General features: G+C 31.7%; 1 protein-coding gene across 1 annotated transcript in view; it reads left to right on the forward strand.

The window, feature by feature from the left end:
• Positions 1–16,246, forward strand: part of LOC148313187 (uncharacterized) — a 116,878-nt gene that overhangs the window by 72,726 nt on the left and 27,906 nt on the right. The window lies entirely within an intron of this gene.

Here is a 16,246-nt window from a genome sequence, read left to right on the forward strand (position 1 = left end):
TACCCAGTAAAGAATTACATTTTCATAAATGTGGTAGCGTTAAAATATTTTATAATACTCGAACAACGAAAATGGACATCCTTAAGGCCTAGTATTCGATAAATCGCTACATAATTTTCTCTAAACAATGTAACATTTGGCGTAGTTAAATTATTTTTTAAAAACACCGTTCTTGTGTTGAAAAATTAAGTTTTTCTTCGAAATAATATATGGTTTTGAAAAAAAAAGACTTGTTGAAAGGTAGGGAGTTATAAAAATATTTTTTCACCTTACAATATATTTGAGAATATACAATTGTGGGAAAAAATAAATAATAAAAAAATCCTATATTCAATACATTATAAAAAAAATTGAGCGTGAACAAACGTCCAAACCTCATTGTAATTTGAAAATCTAGTCGCCAAAATTCTTTAAAATCTTCTTCTTTTTCTAGATCCTAAGGATCAGTTTGTGCCTCCGCTTGTAGCTCTTGGGATGTTGACTCCCAGCTGTCTTTCCACCCTTTTGGAGGTCTGCCTGGGGGTCTGCGTCCTTCAGGGATTCCTCAAAGGGCGAAACGTGGAAGTCTGTCATCTAACAACGAAGGCGATACTGGAATAATCATGCAAACAGAATTCTTTAAAATAATTAATTAAAATTAAAACTGTTACGGCCCTGTCTTGTGCATGGTAATTTATATCTCGCGCACAGAGCTCTAAGTCGGTGTACATATTGTAATTTTATTCGTGTTGTCAATTATAATAAATTGAAGTAAGTACATAACCAATTTTGGAGGAGAGCTGTTAATAAACCAGTAAATCTAATGTTTATTGCTCGTTAGCAAAGTAACACTTGGTAAAGAAACACTTAAGCTTTACAAATTTTGATGACACACTTTAATTATATTAATCACGGATCTGAAACCTGGAAAATTACCATCGTGAAGTTTCTTACTGTATATTCTTATAAGTTTCTTCTTCTTCTTCATCTTGTTGTAGGCCTTGTGGTCTGTTTTTAAGAGGGATTAGCCTCCTGCGATGTCGATTCCTAGCTATCGACCCATCTCTTTGGTGGTCTGCACGGGAGTCGTCTACCATGGGGTTTGCCGTACATTGCGATGTGGGGAAGTCTGGATGGTTCCATTCTCCTCAGATGTGCACACCATTGTCTCCTTCGTTGCCTTCCCCACCTAACGACTTCTTCGATCTAGCATATTTCCCTGATCCTGGCGTTTCTTATTCTATCTCGAAGACTCTTGCCTGATATGCTTCTTATAAGTTGTGTGAAAAAACACTTTGCGCATTTTCATATCTAAGCATAGAAGAAGAAGAATAAAAAAATGTAACTTTGTTTTAAAATCACTATAAATATTCTTGATAAAGAAGCAGTTAGCTTCGAAATCGGTAGACATTAAAATAAAGTTATAATAAAATAATTATAGTGATTTTAAAACAAAGTTACATTTTAATTATAAAAAAGAAAATCACAAAGTTAGTGCTTCGAATATGAATAATAATTAAAATATTCTGTTTAAATTGTAACGTTCTTTTACATTGTAAAAAACTTTTGCTTTTTCATTTTTCAATCATTTTCGCTGACTGTTTACATGTTTTCTATCTGTCTATTTGTTATCTGATTTTATTTAATATTCCGTCTCCGTGGACCATTAATCTGTTAGGCCTGCGCGTATATTCTGTTGATGCGATGAGATAAATCTCTCCGTATCCGGTGCTTCAATGAACCCTCCACAATCTTCACATTACAATAAAGTATATTAATGATTTAATCGTGATCTGAATGCAAATTGCATATAGCTCTATCATCCGACTGCAGCGAGATGCGAGATACACTCTGGAATATAAATAACTAACTAAAACTTACTGCAGTCGAATGCTCTGCCACCACTCGTGATAGTTCATAAGGAACTGTCACGAGAGGTAGTATCATACATGATAAAAATAGTGAAGGACATTGGTAACATAAACCAAAGTAGGACACAAAATGCCGAACCCTCTTCTAGTGGAACGGAAGGTCTGCTGATGACAGTCAACAGTCCGCCTTCTCCTGAGGAGTGCAACGTGGTTTCCTCCCAGCAATGAGCAAATGCTGAGAAGTTCCTATTTGACCCACACTAGATTATCCCTCCTGTTCCCAACACAGATTCAAATAAAAACATATTTAATTAGCTAGAAGAAACAAAAATCCACTAAATGATCTATAAACCTTGTACATAATAAGCAAGGTAAATATTAAATGCAATTCCCATCTAAAAAAAATGCCACTTCCCCGTAGGGGTAGGCAGAGAGAATCGAACGCCACACCACTCTGTCTCTGCAAACATTCTTTGCCTCTTCTACATTCATGCATCTCCTCATACATACCCGACGATTATTACGACTCCTGACCCGGCCGCTTTCAAGTATTTGACATAATAATATTAATAACATCTCTAAAAACTGCTTTTATATGTGGAAACCATAAACAGACAAAACAAACCTTGAAAAAAAAATTGACATCTCAACAAAGATGAAGAAGAATATGGAAGTCTGGGCATTTACTTTAATTTGTTGCTCGTTCAAAAAGTTATATTGATTTGAAAACGAGTAAAATATCTGAAGAAATACGCTTTGTGATGCTTTTTTACTATAAAAAGGTAAAACGTGTCAAAAAATTGTGAATTTTTGTATAAAAATGTACCAAAAATCGCAAAGACTTTCTTTATGACCCAATAAATTAGGATCTTTACACATTCTATGTATTTTCGTATTATTATTATGATTATAAATTTGAGGGGTTTCAACGAAATTATTAATATTGTTATAATTTTTATTTTTAAGAAAATTAAATATTTTTGTTTTTATTATTTACACAAATATTTTAATTTCATACTATTTCTGTGAACCTAAGCGGCTCATTATTAGAAATAGGTATCAAATTGTGGTAGAGTGGGTTCGAACCGAGAAACTCTGATTTAAGAATCCGCGACACTAACCACGGGACCACAACCCGACGCGGTTTTGGTATTATTACGCAATATGTATATATTTTCTTAAAGACAAAATAAAGTATTAAGTTTATTTTAAAATGGATTTCTTAAGAATTTGGAGTGCTTTAAAAAGAAATGATCCCAAAAACAGTATCTGTTTTATGTCAATCTCAGTCCCCATCTGTTAATTCTTTTTTTTTAACGATTGAATTTAAACCTTTGAACCCTTGAAATAGGACTCCAGAAACAAGGGCGTCTCGTCACAGAAATTAAAAATTTAAAAATTCCTTTTTCCCGTTTTATTTTTATATTTTATTCTTTATTTTTTCTTCATTTATTCATTTTTTACACATAAATAAAACCAATATATATTATAAAATATATAAACATTCTCAATTTCATCCATTCTTCACTTTTTGTAATACCACTTTTATAACACAAAGTGAACATTGTATGGCAAGTAGAGTGTTTTATTACCATGCCACAAAGTTATCAATGCTTTAAATAAGCCACAAATCGCTCACACCTTTCAACGACGTCATAAATCAAAAACTTGATTTTTCAGGAGATCGTTTTTAAAATTTAAAAATATAATACAACGTATTAAAAATCCAGCCACTTATTGAACTTTTTACTGTGATCTTTAACAGATCTTTTTAGGTAAAACCTGAAAGTTTTTTTCTCCATTTGAAAATATTTTGAATATTTAAAAAAAAAATTAAATACCTTTTCTTCAAAATGCGAAAACAACACTTTCCGCCCTGTAGCGGGTAAATATTCAGATAAAAATATGGCGCTTTTGCTGGGCTATGACACATTTTTTGGGCGTTCCGAAAACATTCACAACTGAAAATTGACGATTTTTGATATATGACGTTGTTGAAAGGAGTGAGCGATATAAAATACACATTTACAATATTTTGTATATGTTCAAATCCTTGTTCACGAATCTGAGTTATGTCCACTTAGGCTTATTAAAAACTTACTCAACTCAACCATAGACAGTGCCAAAAACTTATATGTGTGAGGTGTCAATTGAAGGATACATTTCCTAAATTTGAGTTGTCTGATTGTCAATCGTGGGCAGAATGGTGAATGTTTTAACTGTATAAAGTGATCATTTAAACCAACCTATGACAGATTATAAGCCCCGTAAATAAATTCCTTAGACTACAATATTGATTTTTTTAAAGATTTCTCTAAGCTTTTATTAAGCAGAGACTTTTTATTTGTGTGCAAGATCTGAATCCTAGATTATGTTCACAGACTTGATACCCGCCTTAAAACATGATTTTTATTTTTTTATACAGCTTATAATTTGACCAGTTATTTGCAACTTTTTGACAGTGTCCAAGTACTTGTTTCTCAAATTTGGATTGTACCCATTGAATACTTTTTTTCATTTATTTTTATTGTTTTCCACGCGCCGCCTTTGGCGATACTTCACTTGTTCACTTACTTTTTCTTCCCTGTGTTTACGAATTTAAAGATGGATAAAGAGGCTGAGAATACTATGAAACAGTCTAACAGTCAAGAGCCGGTAAATCACAGTTATCTCTACATATCTGGGAACCGTCACATCTTCAAAGGAAGACCTTACAGATTACTGATGCTTTGTATAAGACCGTAAGGCAGACTTCAGCATTTTCGATTAAATTGTGAAAGTTGAGATGTTTTGACGGTGTGGAGCGAGTGTATCATAAAAAAAAACTGTAATGATTGCCATGTAAAGAAGACATGCCATGAAAACTGGGTTGTAGATGTGACATGAGGACCAGTCATAAAGACATGGCACGTAGATGTGACATGAGGACCAGTCATAAAGACATGGCACGTAGATGTGACATGAGGACCAGTCATAAAGACATGGCATGTAGATGTGACATGAGGACCAGTCATAAAGACATGGCATGTAGATATGACATGAGGACCAGTGAAAAAGACATGGCATGTAGATGTGACATGAGGACTAGTCATAAAGACATGGTATGTAGATGTGACATGAAGACCAGTCATAAAGACGTGGCATGTAGATGTGACATGAGGACCAGTCATAAAGACATGGCATGTAGATGTGACATGAGGACCAGTCATAAAGACATGGCATGTAGATGTGACATGAAGACCAGTCATAAAGACATGGCATGTGATGATATGAAGACATGACGTCGTGGGTGGTCAACTGCAGATGGCGGGGGTGATGCTGGTATTATTGTCTCTGTTATAAATAATATTACTACTTATTTATTTATTGATTTGGCGTTTAATTTGTAGAACTCCATTTTAATTTATGTATTAATTTTTAAATCAAACAGATTTTTTTAGTCTACTAAGTTGTATTTTACTAACAAAAACCCATTTGATCTTCACATTTGTTTGAAAATGCCATATCTAGGCGAAACAATTGTCACAATATTAATTTTTTATGTGTTTTTATTAATAAAATACAACTTAGTAGACTCAAAAAAATCTGTGTTTGATTTAAAAATTAATACATAAATGTAATATTTATGTACTACTAATACTGCTACTACTACTTGTTCTCTAATAATATAACTACTATTTTTTAGTAGTAATATTATTCGTATAAATCCACCTTTAAAAGGAACCAACTGATACAGCTCCAAAACACCATTACCATTCACTGTACTACTTTAAGTGGTACAGTATATCCAAAATCAATTCAAGCAAAATCACTTAAAAATTTGAATATCAAACACCGGAAAGCTAATTTCGGTCAATTATAAAAATAATCATTTTTTTCTAATACGAATTCCCGGTGTACGCACTTTAGCGGGTCACTAACGCTAATTTTCTAAAATTATAACGCAAAGTTGTGAACAAGTAACTGTGCATCAGAGCGTCAAACCGCAAGTTAGCACCGTATTGACGAATAGTTCACTGGACAAGTCGCGAAACGGGGTTATTGTGACGGCTTCCCTTCGATTTCATCGAAATAACTGTACATTTTTGACATCTCAACATAGATGAAGAAGAATATGGAAGTCTAGGTATTTACAGGGCTTATGACCTTCAAAGACTGGTTAAGAGATCACTTTACACACATCGCTCACTCCTTTCAACAATCTCATATATCAAAAATCGTCAATGTTCAGTTGTTCATGTTTTCGGAATGCCCAGAAAATGTACCATATCCCAGCAAAAGCGGCATATTTTTAACATAATATTTACCCGCTACAGGGCAGAAAGTGTTGTTTTTACATTTTGAAGAAAAGGTATTGTTTAATTATTTTTTTTAATTTACTAAATATTTTTCAAATGGAGAAAAAACATGAAGGTTTTACCTAAAAAGATCTGTTGCACAGTAAAAAGTTCAAAAAGTGGCTTGATATTTATTTTTCATACATTTTATTATATTCTTTAACTGTAAAAACAAAAAATCAGTTTTTTGATTTATGACGTTGTTGAAAGGAGTGAGCGACATGTAACATTCACGGCTTCATGTAACGCACAAGGGTGATATTAAAAAAATATTATAAAAAACAGAATACCATAAATATTTCCTCTTTTCATTAATTTATTCCGCAGTCTAGTTTAAAACCAATTACATTTTCTTCCTGCCTGCGTCGTAAGGCTTCGGATGTCTCCCGGACGACATCATTCTAAATAGGGAGGACATTGATCCTGTGAAGTCCCACAGTGACCACTGGCAGAAACAAAGGGTTAAAATTGTTAGGGCTTCATTTATTTCATTACAAAAGGGGAATATTGAGAACAAAAAACACAAATCATATTAAAATTTACAACGCGAAGTCTATGTAAAATAGACCTTAGTTTTCTGAACTCAAGGCTGAGATCTCAAACGTTCGAATTCAGAACGCGAACGGCAGCGTTAGTGGCCGGACGTACATTTTATTTTTATTTTTTATAATAAATATTGGTATTTGTCTTAGAATATATGTTAAAAAAAATTAACTACTTTCCTTTCAATTACTCTTTTCTTTTCCAATAAATTGGTTCAATTTACGATAAATTGCCACTTATTTAAATTAAAGGATTATTATTTAAAGAAATTGTATATTCTGGATGATTTCAATATATAAAATTACTTTATATTCTAAATTTTATTTAGAAAAATGTAGTTTTTCCTTGTGTAAAAATAAATATTTAAATATTTATTTAATATTACCCCGAAATTTAATATTCTGATCCCTGACGCACAGGGGTGATCACCTTGCCTTCATGTAAGTAACGATCAAGATAACACTGCGTCAATACGTTACAGTGCCTTATGCACCATTGGGTTTGCGGAAAAGGGTTAAAAGAAGAAAAAATAAATATTTTATTTTATTTAAAATTTTAAGAGAGAGAACTTGAAATAACAATAGATTTTTATAGATACTTCTATCATTAACATTTTTTTATTTGTTAGGCATGTCAGACACTGATTTATTCAACCTAAGGATAAAATATCAATATTTCAGCTGTCGCAAATCCAGATGAAAATATTATCATTTTTTTATATAATAAACCCAATAATCTGCTCTTCGAGAGACCCATCAAATCGTGTAAAAAATATTCCTCTTCAACAAAAAAGAAACGCTTCAAACATGTTTAAAATAATAATGAAAAAAAAAGCTACAACAATAAGACTTGTGTTATTATTTCTTGGTTTAGTCGTAAACAATCGTGCGCCGCCATATATGTAAAATTCAATGCCAGTGCAAACTTACGTAATGATTCCCGCCATTTTTGTGCGGTACCTACCGCTCATTTTTTCGTCTGGCAGCACAGACGTTTGTGCGCTCTTGGGTGCTCCGATTCAAAGGTCAAGTTTAATGCCACTCTGCAAAAAAGGCGAACCTAACCAACCGGCTTTGAAAGCAATTACGTTGTAATAAAATGAACTTGCTGCTCTGTGATTTTGAATTACTTTCAAGCAAAAAGGTGGGGTTGTTTCTTTGGGAATAGTCAAGGCACGGGATATAAATCAAATTTCGAAATCGTCTGCGAATAAAGTTGTATCTCCAAAATCAACCTTAATGAAGTTTTCCTGTTTTTGCGTGATTATTTTTTCGATTTGGTAGAATGGACTTCATTTTTTATAATCAATAAGGCAGATATGATAGTTTTGTATTTGTATTTTCTTTATTAACGGTCGTAGCCGATTTGCACAAAATATATTACATGTTTTATACTTTTAAGCTTACTTACACAAATTAACTTATAAAATTAAAGAAGTTACTATTTTCTAATAACTTTAATTTTTATTACCTGTGTAAAATTTTGGCCGCATTCGTAGTGTAATGGTTAGCTTTCGATATGGAGGTCCTGGGTTCGAATCCTAGGAAGTCAATATAATATGGATGATTTTTCACTCTCATATTAATAAATTTCACCCAGAACTGGTACAAGTAGCACAGAATTGATCACCTTGACTTCATACAATTGACGATTAAGATAACACTGCGTCGATACAATGCAGTGCCCTATGCACCATTGGGTAAGGATAATGGTTAGAAGAAGATAACATTTTATTGTATTTACATATATGTATGTATGTACGAGTATGTTTGTAAGTATATATCGTAAGTACATACATTTTTATCATTATTCTTATATTAAACATATACTCGTATATTGATGTAAAAAAATATTTTTTACGTATGTCGATTTTAATATTAAAATTACGCTAAATCATCTTTGCACGTTTAAACACCCTTGAAGTGATTTTTCACGAAAATGGCGCTATATAAATTATCCATCATTATTTATTTAGGTACGTATATTATATATACGAATAACAAATATTTCTTAGTAAAAAAATAATAATAAAAAATTAAAGCTGAACATCAAAAAAGAAGCGATACCTGTTTTTTGTATCCATAATTTTAACACAATTTTAACTCAAAACAAATTTAATAAATGGTCTCTCTCTCATAGTTTCCTTACGAAATCTATAAAAAAATGTTTTAAGTAACGTCAAAATTCTTGAAATTTATATAACCCGCATTTAATACACGTTCAACAAATTACCAACGATAATAAAGGTTAAGCAATTGACTCATATTCTTGTTTTTTGCAGAGCCTACTTTATCCGTGGGGCGTGTTGATTTGTGTTTCGAACGCACATTCTTAATACTTACATGGACAAAAACATATCGATCAAGGGATTCGGATTTTTTTGTTTTTTTTTTCTTTCTTTGTTTAATGAGAAACGTCAGAACTTGTTTAGTCAAAATAAACATAGGTACCTGCGCGTCTAAGCCAAACAGTCGTAATTGCATATTTGTCAAAATTAATTTTGAATTGGTGCAGGTTTTTCACTTTTTTTGGACGTTTTACAAGCCAAATTGAACGCTTTCCAAATCAAATTAGACGCCTAACAAATGAAATTAGACGTTTTGCAATCCAAATTGAACGCCTTACTATCAAGTAATAAAATTGTACGCCTTATAAACTGAATTGGACGGTTTTACTAATCAAATTAGACATTTAACAAATAAAATTGGACGTTTTATTGTACTCAAGGATGAAGCGTCATGGGATTGATGAGTTCCAAAATATGTATGAGTTACAAAAATTTAAATAGTGAATGTTACACATGTGATCACTTAACCAGCTTACGACAGGTCATAACCTCTGCAAATACCCAGACATTCATATTCTTATCCATCTATGTTGAGTGTCAAAATATAAAAATACTCCCAAGTTGAAAAACCCCGATTTGTGAAGAAGTATTTGGACACACTCAAAATGTTGTGAATAAAATAACTGGTCAAATTATAAGTTACATAAAATTTAAAATCGTATTTCCAGGCGTTTCCCAGCTTGTAAAATAATCCGGTTAGGATCTTACTCCATATGAAAGGGATTTTGTCAATATAATCTCTTAAGTGGAGAAACCCATATTTGTGAACAAGTATTTGGACACATTCAAAATGTATAGTATCATGATTTAGATTTCAAGGATATTTATTTTTTTATTTAAAAAAAAAGGCGAACAACGTCCTACGTTAGATCTTCGTGGATCATTTAGTAACACAAATCCTTGTCTATGAATCACTACTCTAATTATCTCTTCGATTGGAATTGCTTTTTTTTATCTTATGCGATTACCACTGATTTGCAAAGATAATGATACACCATGTAGTTAATTATGTTTAACTTTTTTTTTTTCTTCATATAATTGGTCATTTATCATTTCAATATTTAGCAGACGTAGAATTCCAGGATACATTTTGACATTTCGCTCACTCCTTTCAAGAACGTCATAAATCAAAATTCGTCAATTTTCAGTTGTGCATGTTTTCGGAATACCCAGAAAATGTACTATATCCCAGCAAAAAAGGCATATTTTTAACTTAATATTTACCCGCTACAGGGCAGAAAGTGTTGTTTTTGCATTTCGAAGAAAAGGTATTGTTTAATTATTTTTTTAACTATACTTAATATTTTTCAAATGGAGAAAAAACCTTCAGGTTTTACCTAAAAAGATGTGTTGCACAGTAAAAAGTTCAGTAAGTGGCTTGATATTTATTTTCAATACATTGTATTATATTTTTAAACTTTAAAAACGTTTTTCTGCAAAATCAAATATTTTGATTTATGACGTTCTTGAAAGGAGTGAGCGATTTACGAAAAACTTATGACGTTTTTAACCATATTCAAGTGTTAAAATTTTTGTTTAGTTTCAAATTGCAGTTAATAAATTAAGGGTTTTACTGATATCTCAACCAAATTTAAAATAAGTAATTTTTTAAATGTTTTTTCATGATACTTTGTTGATTTCATGAAATTTATAAAGTACCTAACAAAATGTTGGTTTAAACAATTTTTTTTCCGTTTCGACAAATACCTTGTCTTCTTAACGAATGGATATGTACTAAATTCAATTTATTGTTTCGGCATTAACTTTGTGGTAAGACATGTTACAATGATTAAAGAAAACACTTGTTTTTTACCACTTGAGTTTTATTATAGACTACATGTTTCAGAAGTTAAACTTCCATCATTCAGGTCTGTATAATAACTAAAATATAAATATTATAATATTTTAATATTATTTATAGAACAATTTTATATTTTATATTTTGGTTATTATACAGACCTGAATGATGGAAGTTTAACTTCTGAAACATGTAGTGTGTTTTCTTTAATCATTACTTAATTCAAAACTAAATTTTCTCTAAACTCGCAATCAGTGTAAGATCGACAGCGCTAGAAGCCAATCGTGTCCCTTGCCACGATTTATAAAAATATATTCATTGAAATTGAACCTTTTTTCAAGAATGCATATTGAAAAAATATTCTTGTATTTTTTTAAATCCTCACCTTTTAATCACTCTTTTATTGTCACGATCATATATTGATTTCGAAGAAAGACGTATTTTTTCAATACAAAAACGGCGTTTTAAGAAAAAATCAATGACTTCAAATGTTACCTGGGCTTAAAGAAAATTAATTAACGAGCTATCGATTGTCCCGCCTTAATACAAAGGATAATCTATTCCCGATATAACCTATCAATATTACATAATCTTTACTGTCCTTCAAAGACTATACTATTCCCGAAAAACAATAAAATATGTCCTTGCTATAATACTATTATTGTGTCCTCATAGCAGAAATCCACGGGACGTAAGTCGTAAAATCAGCCACATCTTTTACATTTTTTTAATAGGTACAGTATTCATCTTTTGACATGGTCTTTGCCGTGAATGAGGATAGACATTTTAGTGTTATTTGCCATGATTTATAACACCATAAGGCTTAAAAGTCCAAAATACATGGGGAATCAGAAAAACCGCTGATTATACCCATGTTATCTTGAATACGCAACTTATAAAGAAACACAAAACCAGCATTAATAGTTATACCAGTGACAGTTTCGTTGTTACCGACATCATCAAATTAGCTTGACAAAATTCTATGCTTTATACACAACAATGCAGGGGTTAAAAACATGTTTTTTTTTAATTTTACTCAAAAAATTAAATATTTACTTTGTGCCCAATTATTACATTATTACATACTTTCATACTTTCAAACGATAATTTATAAAAACTAGAAGAATATGGAAGTCTGGGCATTTACGGGGCTGACGACTGTCAAAGGCTAGTTTAAGTGATCACTTTACACACGTGTAACATTCACCAATTCTACTCATTATTGACAAAAAAATAATATGAAAATTCCTCCTGTAATTGGAGATAATCCAGATTTTGTAAACAAGTATTTGGACACACTCAAAATGCTGTAAGTAAAAAATATGTTGACTCTGTGACCAAAATATTTCCTTTGCGACCAAAAGGTTTACTTTGTGACCAAAATATTTCCTTCGTGACCAAAATATTTAATTTTTGACCAATTACAAATTACATTTTTACATGGCTTGATGATTTAAAAAAAAATACGCTCTTATTCTACTGCTGGCGGAAGTATACATGATTAAAAAATTGCCTAAAGAATAACGCGGTGTTTTTTTTTTATTTTTACCGACCAAATTCACAAAAGTCTATAAATATAAATAGCAATGATTAAACTGTTGCTCATCAATCACGATGAATTTAAATTAATTTTTATTATTTATCTCTGAAAAACGAAAGCAAAGGCAAATTTCTCAAGTTTGGCAGACACTTCGCTCATTCCTTTCAACAACGTCATATCTCGAAAATCGTCAATTATCAATTGTGCATGTTTTCGGAATGCCCAAAAAATGTACTATATCCCAGCAAAAGCGGCATATTTTTAACTTAATATTTACCCGCTACAGGACAGAAAGTGACGTTTTTGCATTTTGAATAAAAGGTATCGTTTTATTATTATTTTTTTAATAGAATATAAATATAAACCCCCTATCCGCACCCCAATGGTGCATAGGGCATTGTGTCGTATAAACGCAGTGTTATCTTGATCGTTAACACATGAAGGAAAGGTGATCAGCCGTCCGCTTCAGGTACCAGTCCAGGATAATATTGAATAAATATTACAGTGAAAAAAATCACTTAAATAAATATTTGACCCCCCTGGGAATTGAACCCGGGATCTCCAGAACGGTAGCCGAGCGTGCTGAAATTTTTGAAAAATTTTTTTTTACTAAATATTTTTCAAATGTAGAAAAAACATTCAGGTTTTACCTAAAAAGATCTGTTGTACAGTAAAAAGTTCAATAAGTGGCTTGATATTTATTACATTTTTACAAACATTTTCACACACATTTCATTACATTTTTTAATTTTAAAAACGATCTCCTGAAAAATCAATTTTTTTTTATATATGACGTTGTAGAAAGGAGTGAGCGACTTGCTCAAAGTCACCTTTAAACCCGCAGACAGTCTTGTTTGAATTTGGGAATGGTCTTGCTTCCTTTTTTTTAGAAATCGATTCTCACATCAGTTTTAATTTATTGCCTTTTATAATTGATAGATGAGAGGTGGTGAAGGTTGACTATAGTAATTATTCCGTACTAAGATGGGAACTTTAAGTTTAAAACTTTTTTTTATGGTAATAAATATCTCACATGTATTTTTAACATATGGACAACTAATCCTGAAATAATTGATAACTAATTACTTAGTAACCATCACGCCACTTCTCCGTAGGGGTAGGCAGAGATAATAGAACGCCACACCACTCTGTCTTTGCAAACATTCTTCGCCTCTTCCATGTTCATGCATCTCCTCATACATACGCCGATTATTACGAATCCTAACCTGACCACTTTCAAGTATTTGGCATACCTGATCGTACCATGTTTTTCTCGGTCTTCCTCTGCTCATTTTCACAATTACATTCGCCTCATATTTTTTTTTACCGTTCTTTTCTGATTCATTCGTTCTACATGTCCAAACCACCTCAACACGCCTTTCTTAATTTTATCGATAATGCTTATCACAGCTTTGCATTCCTTCCTTATTTCACTATTCGAACATCTATCATACATCGTTTTGTCGCACATTCTTCTGAGAGATCGCATTTCGACTGCATTCAGTCTACTTTCATCCTTCTTTTCCATGTTTTACTTTCATACATTAGAGTTGGAACCAGGACTCCGTTGTGTACTGCCAGTTTAGCTTCCGCTGATAGGTTTTTACTAGCTATAACTATATATAGTTTGGATTTTACATTATGTGATTAAACTGAGTTTGCCTTTTTTATTGATTGTATGAACTCGGAGTCTTTATTCATCCATTGCAGTACAGTTTGTTCAATATCCGGTCTGTCCTTGAAATCTATACCAAAATCACATTTCGCTCACTCCTTTCAAGAACGTCATAAATCAAAAAACTTGATTTTTCAGGAAAACGTTTTTAAAGTTTTAAAATATAATACAATGTATTAAAAATTAATATCAAGCCCCTGATTGAAATTAAGATTTGAGTTTTGTACTGACATTTCTTGGTGGAACTGCATTTAAAAAAATAAAATAACAACTAAGTAAGTATGTAGATTTCTCCACATTGTTTTTATTTGACCAGCAACCGGGTTTCGTCGTAACCGACATCTTCAGACTGTTGTGAGGCTAGACAGAATCCTATGTTATAAACACTACAAGGCAGGGTTGAAAACCATTATTTTACACTTAAAAATCTGAAAAAAATTATTTAAATTGAAAGAGTTTAAGTATTGTATAACAATAATAATTACATGTTAGTTATGGTAAAGGTTTTAAGTATGATTTGATATAATTTTAATTTAGGAATGGATTTTGTGTGTTAATTTAAAAAAACAAATAGTTGGTTGACGATCTCTTCTACTTCTTAAAATTCTCAATTTCGTAATATTTTATCTAAAGATAGACAAATCTTTTAAACATAAATGTTACCCGGAAAATTTAGCAATTTTTTGGAAAACCGACTTACACGGATCTGGCGGATTTTGACTTACACGGATCTGGCGGAAGTAGGCTCAAACGCATGGATTTTGTTCACCATGGAAGTGAACAGTGTTCAAGTGTCACACAAACCCGGTTGCTGGTCAAATAAAATTCATGTGGAAAAAACTACAGAGTTATTATTTTATAATTTTTTAAGAAGTGATATACCTCAAGTTCTAATTAGAGTGACGCAATCCACCATACTTCCCACACACGATAACGTAAAAGAAGAAAAAGAATGTGTAATATTATCGACTATAATATACCAAGGCCTTTTCCACGATAATTTTTTGATAACCCTAAAAATTGTAATTCGATAGGTACAGAGGTACAGAATCTTGCAAAGTAATGCTTTCCATGAATGGCGTAACAAATGTGGGTAGATCTCAATTAATTTCGGGTATTGTTACGTAACGAATGGCGGAATAATATATTTTGATGAGCATGGAATATCGGAGTGGGCGCTTTGGCAGGGAGAAAATGATAAAAAGAACTTGATTGATTCGTATTCACTGTTACGTCACTTTTGTAATTAGCGATAAATCCGTGTTAATGCATCGCTTGTACTTGACCAAACAATTACTAACATCCCGTTTAGGACTCGACTAAAATCTATTCAACGCCTTGGAAAATTTAAATGAATTTTTATATTTATTTATTTAGAAATTTAACAGAACATAAATACATTTACAATAATGAATAACAAAAGACAGGTAATTATAACATTTCAATAAAAAATCACAAATGTTAAATGAGTTAAAAGTAAAAAGCAAGAATAAAATAAAGCAAGAGTAAAGAAGAGCAATAGGCAAACTTAATTTAGAACTCAAGTAAAAAGAAGAAAAAAACATGAACAGTTAGTACAAGTTAAGAAAAGCAATAAAGTAAAAATAAGTGCTTTAAGGCAACAGCAAAAAAAAACAGTTATTGAAAAGATATTCCAGTCATAATTATAAAAAAATCTGACTGTAAGATATATATTTAAAAAACTGGATAAAATCAAGTGATGTTTGTTCTTAATCCTTTTTAGGAAATAGCGGTGTCCCACAGGGCTCAAATCTAGGACCTGTGCCGTTTGTACACGTCCATAGTAAATTTTAGGGTAATATGAAAAATATCAACTACATTTAATATTTGTATGGCTTTTAATTGACCGGTTATCAATAATAATATATAAAAAACCGTAGTACATGCTAACCATAATAAAATTACTTGAAATAAGATAAACATAATTGTTTACTTTTATACCTTTAATTTTTTTTAAATTACATATTTATTCAAAAATACTCTGGCCTGGTACCTAGCGGAGAGCTGATCACCATTCCTTCATGTTTTAACGATCAAAATAATACTTCGGTTATATGATGCAGTGCCCTCGGGTGCATCGGGTGCGGATGAGGGTTTGAAGAAGAAGAATATACCTTTATCCATGAACCAATAGT

This window comes from Brachycentrus maculatus, unplaced genomic scaffold, assembly GCF_059751285.1.
Source record: "Brachycentrus maculatus isolate JH-2025_06_01 unplaced genomic scaffold, ASM5975128v1 h1tg000017l, whole genome shotgun sequence".
Lineage (NCBI taxonomy): Eukaryota > Metazoa > Arthropoda > Insecta > Trichoptera > Brachycentridae > Brachycentrus > Brachycentrus maculatus.